Source organism: Rutidosis leptorrhynchoides, chromosome 3 (assembly GCF_046630445.1).
Source record: "Rutidosis leptorrhynchoides isolate AG116_Rl617_1_P2 chromosome 3, CSIRO_AGI_Rlap_v1, whole genome shotgun sequence".
Classification (NCBI taxonomy): Eukaryota; Viridiplantae; Streptophyta; class Magnoliopsida; order Asterales; family Asteraceae; genus Rutidosis; species Rutidosis leptorrhynchoides.
In genome coordinates, this window is record NC_092335.1 from 342,094,213 (window position 1) to 342,100,212 (window position 6,000).

The window sequence follows — 6,000 nt, forward strand, 5'->3', positions numbered from 1 at the left end:
GATCGCATGGCCTTGAAGCACAAATCCCATGCGATCGCATGAGGTACTTTTTCAGAAAAGGTTCTATAAATTGCTCAGTTTTCACACTCTTTCTGTTAATCATATATTACTTCGTATTTATTTCATTTATTATTATTATCATTATTATTATTATTATTATTATTATTATTATTATTATTATTATTATTATTATTATTATTATTATTATTATTATTATTATTATTATTATTATTATTATTATTATTATTAAGATTAATATTATTATTAATCTAATTATTATTAATATTATTAATAAAATACTACGACGAGGTTATGAGCGTGTCACTTTCAAAATGGTTTTCAAGCGGGATAGAGCTAAGGAAATTATGGGTTATTGCCAAAGAGGTTATGGTTAATGGTCGGGGGTATAATTGTGAATCAAACTTATTGTTTATCATCTCCGTTATGTCTACGTACTTTTCTACAATATTGAATCTCAATATTAATACGTAAGCATTTATATTTTATATTTTATAAATTAATAGTGTATACATACTAGTGCTCGAGTGTATATATTTATACATGCTTGTATGCTAAATTTCGTCGTTAAACAGTTTATAATAAATCACGAATTAAATACATATATTACGGGTAAAAGGTATATGATATACATGTTTTCGGAAAGCTGGCGAAAAATCAATAACTTTTCATTTAGATATCGAGTAGTTTCGAGGAACGAATCAAAAGATATGGTCAACTGAATTATAATTGACATTAATTGGAATTGCTTTTTGAATCTGCAATTAATACTTAAACAACTTGTTTACGAGATTGATAAAATGGATTTTTAAATATTACCAACCGAGTAAATGAATTCTTATATAAGGTACGTCTCGTTTGTTGAACTATTGTCAAAATTGACTTTTTGAAACAACTTTGAATAACTTTTGTATGTCAATTTCGAGCATTAGGATTGTGATACACTATGACCTGACCTAGCTTGATAGACATTTATTGACCAACATATGTTCTCTAGGTTGAGATCTACGATTATTTGATATACCGAGTTTCGGTCACATTACGATGAACAACTTTATGTGCTGCTAAGGTGAGTTTCATTTGCTCCCTTTTTAAATGCTTTTGCAATCTATATTTTTGGGCTGAGAATACATGCACTTTATTTTAAACGCAATGGATACAAGTACAAACTTAATTCTACACTGAGTTTAAATCGAAAATCCCTTAGCTTTGGTAACTAGTAACTGCCAGTACATAGGATGTGGACTGGTGGGCGCGAATAACAGTATATGGATCCATAGGGCTTGACATCCCCGTCCGAGCTAGAGCGCTAGCCTTTTAACGGACGTGTATTATTTGAGTTTAGGACACGTTGGTTGTGTGTATTAAAACGAATGGGGTATTTATCATTATAACGTTAAAGTTTAGTTACCAGGGTGCTCTGTTATGTAGAATCTATTGATAAACGTTTCTGGATGAAACAACTGAAATCTTGTGATCCATCTTTATATACAGATTATGCGAAACATACAAACTATGAACTCACCAACCTTTGTGTTGACACTTGTTAGCATGTTTATTCTCAGGTTCCCTAGAAGTCTTCTGCTGTTTGCTTATATGATAGACAAGCTATGTGCATGGAGTCTTATATGGCATATTTTTCAAGGAAACGTTGCATTCACCAAATCATCACCATGTATCTTATTTTGACTGCATTGTCAACAGAAGTACTATTGTAAACTATTATTTACGGTGATTGTCTATATGTAGAAATCATCAGATGTCGAAAACCTTTGATTTAATTATTCATTTATGGTGTGCCTTTTCAAAAGAATGCAATGTTTACAAAACGTATCATATAGAGGTCAAATACCTAGTAATGAAATCAATGAATGACGTATTATCCATATGGATTTGGAGCGATCATCACAGTTGGTATCAGAGCGTTGGTCCTAGTGAACCAGGTCTTGCATAAGTGTGTCTAACTGATAGTTGTTAGGATGCATTAGTAAGTCTGGACTTCGACTGTGTCTGCATGTCAAAAGTTTTGCTTATCATTCCTTGTCAGAAATTACCTGTCTATCATCTTAAGTCTAAACGCGTCTTATTGCATTAATTGCATAGATAGTGTATAGACAAAATTCATATCTTGGCATATCTATTACAGTAAACTTTGACTGCCATCTTCCAAAAATTTCTCCGTAATTTACGGGATTTTGGTATTATATATACATATGTAAATTATGTATTGAAGAGTACCAATTAAATTCTATAATCTATTTTATATCAAAATTCATCTCTCTAATTATACAAGATGGATCACATATCTAGTTCAAATTCCTTAAATTCCGACAGCTATTCCGATATGGATATTCACCTGAACTCTGAAGAAAGTGTAACCGGAATGGATCAACCAATCAGCCATCACCTATTCTGGATGAATTGGGGATGGGTTCGTAGCCTACTTAATCATTGGAGACAAGAAGAAGGTGATCCCTTCCATCCACCACATTCACCTCTTGGCGAAGAACCTGAAGCACTTACCGGCAAACCTATTCGTAATACTATTTTCTCTCTCATTTCCAGAGTATCTCATCATGATTATATACTATCCCATATTATAAATCTTATTTATCCGATCGTCCGAACCACCGATCATCCCGGTATAATAGAAGAAGTCAACGAGCTTCGTGCTCGGGTAGTGACTTTGGAGAATATGGTACAAGGGTTACGAACACCAGCAGCAGCACCCGCAGCATAACCGGTACCACCATCATCCACACCAACACGATCAATACCACCACCAACAACCACATCCGCATCACACGCCTCAACATCACAATTTGTACCTCGGATATCAACATCATATGCACCATAGGTACCAAGAAGTACCAGCAACGACAAACGATGAAGTATGGATTCATAACTTCATCGGAGAAACATTCTAAGGCGATTATGTAATTTCTAAAGTTTAGAGATTATATATTCTAGCCTTAACCCTAAATCAGATAGAGTAGAAACCCTTATCCGAATGGTGTAAGATACAAGCTAGACTTGTTTTACCAACAGCATCAACAATACCCTTAGCCTCACCAGCACAGTCAGTGCTGTCAACATCGTTAGAATCAGCAGTACCTCTAACATCACAAGCTCCGTCGATTCAAGATAGCACCGTGGACATCATTAAGAGTCAACAACGAGTATATTGTATCAATTAGTTATGATGTAATAACTCAATTCATCTAAAGAATTTATATGTATATCTTATATATATAAATTTTAAAACCATCATGAATCTTTTCGTACTAAGCTATTACGTGTGAATTTTAAGGGGTAGATACTACTCGGTTAATTCATATTACTAATATGCTATGATGTACATCCTTCATTAACAACTTAACCATCGTTAACTACAAATATATGTTTCAACTCAATGAATTCCATTTCATAATGAACTTAGTGTATTAATCAATTACATGTTTGATTTTACACTTTTATCTTCGATGTACTCGAAACTTTCTAGAAAACATCATTTATATCTTATGAAGTTCAGAAGAATTCCACGAGCATCAACATCCTTCACCGAGGAATAAGAATAAATAATGAAGTATTGATTTCATTAGTGAAATACTCCGCGAAGATTATGTAATCTTTAATGTTTTAGAGATTATTCATTCAATTCAAAAATCAAATGAGCTTAATATGATATTAATTCATCAAATCTGTATTACATCTGAAGAAAATATACATACATATATTTTCATAAAGACGGTAAAAAAAAATTCTTTTGTACAAAGTATTAATTGTGAAATCTTTAACGGGTAGGTAATACTCGGGAAATATATAAGTTCACAATTAATATGTTATACTGTACATTCTTCAACTTTGATTCAAAAATTATTAACTATGCTCACAGCGATATACAATCGTTTCCATACAAATTCAATTACATATTCTGATTTTGAAAAATCAGAATCCAAGCCAAGATTTAACAGAAAACATCACTCTTAGATTCTTACATCTTTCAAATGCTATACATTGACTTCAAAACTGTGCTAGAACATCACTTCTATTCATAAACCCAGAAAAAAAAAATTGTATCGTTCAAAATTCTAGAGCATCATATGTATCTTGACAATTACAATCTTCATGCAAACCCTTCAAACTTTTGAAAACACCTCGGATTGATAATCAACGATTCGGTTATGATAACTTTGAATGCTGATGAAGCAGCAAAAACTGTAAATGACCTTAACAGCCAAAAGTTTGATAATAAAGAATAGTGTGTTGGCAAAGCTCAGAAAAAGAGAAGGTTTGGAACTGGAAAACGGATTGAGCAAAGTATGAAGGAGGCTGTGGATAAATCACAAAGACTAAACCTGCCTTCAAAGAATCCAAATTATTCAGTATCTGCTGAAGCCATTAACGAATACCTTGCTTCCGAATCTAAACCCTTGCGGACAATATTCTTCATCATCCTCTGATATTAGAAATTCTAAGATATCATCGTATCTTTCATTATAAATATCCTCCATATTTTTGGAGATAATTCCATAATCATTCTTATCGAAAATCAATTTTCTCCTTACGATATCTGTGTAACATCATAAAAGAAAATATTTTAGTTTCTAAATTCTGAAACCTTTGAGTTTAAAATATGAATATTTTTGAAGCGGTGTTGGGAACTGAAGCATGAGTTAGTATAATATAATGACACTTGATCAACGTGATTATATTACAGTAAATCATGCTGAGTTTCTAATAGAACGTGATAAAGGTTCACAGATCATACCCTCATTATAAACCATGTTACATAACTCTTTCATTCTATTTAACCTCTAAACTATCAAGAAAATATTTTCTTAATGATTCGGTCTTTTTCGAGGTATTCTGGTAATTTGACAAGTCAGATTGTGCTATTAACGTTTTTTTTTTAAAACATTAATTATGTTCATTCCAAAATTCATACCTACGAATTCTGGACCATTATTCGCTTGATTTAAAGTCGGGAAGATAAAACAAAAGCATGAAGCTTCAAAATATCAATGGGAGTATATATAAGTAAATTGGAGAGAGTATTAACTGTGGATGTCAATAATTATGGAAAGACAGAAGTAGAGACATCGAAATATAAGGGAAGATATAAAATCCAACAACTACCCAGAAATTACAAACCGTGTATATCAATGCGTATAGCAATATAAAGACACGGGAGAATGAAAAATACTATAACCCCAAGGTAATGGTAGAAGAAAATAACTTTCTCCGGTGGTAGATGAAAAAGAAGAATGACAGATATGAAAGTTAGGAGTATATCAAGAATCAGAACTGGATGAAGCATTTTTTACAATCTTTTGAAAATAGGAAATGAGGAAGAAGATGTAAGAGTGATGAAAATAATGAAACGGAAGAGGTCAATTTATAGCGAAATATCAAACATAGCAATCGAAGCAAATTACGCATTTAATCAAAAGAAATCTTAATTTCCTTAAATTCCGAAGAATCAAATCTTATTTAGATTATGAAGATTTTCTATTCCTTAAATTATGGAAATCAATCGTTAATACGTCAAGAGTTAAGACGAATCTCTATTCTTCATTTCACTCTTTTACGATAACTTCTCTCATACGCTTCGAAAAATTGGATTGTTTTATCCATATTATTTAACGGTGATAAAACTCTATTTATCTACACATATACGGCATGAAAACATTTTTATTACTAGTCATGATGACCTCACTCAAATTTCGGGACGAAATTTCTTTAACGGGTAGGTACTGTGATGACCCGGAAATTTTTGACCAAATTTAAATTTAATCTTTGTATGATTAACATTTTCGACACGATAAGCAAAGTCTGTAAAACTGAATCTCAAAATTTTTGAACTACTTTCATATATTCAAATAGCTTTTGGTTGTTCTTGACAATTCGCGAACAATTATATGTATATAGATACATATATATATATATATATATATATATATATATATATATATATATATA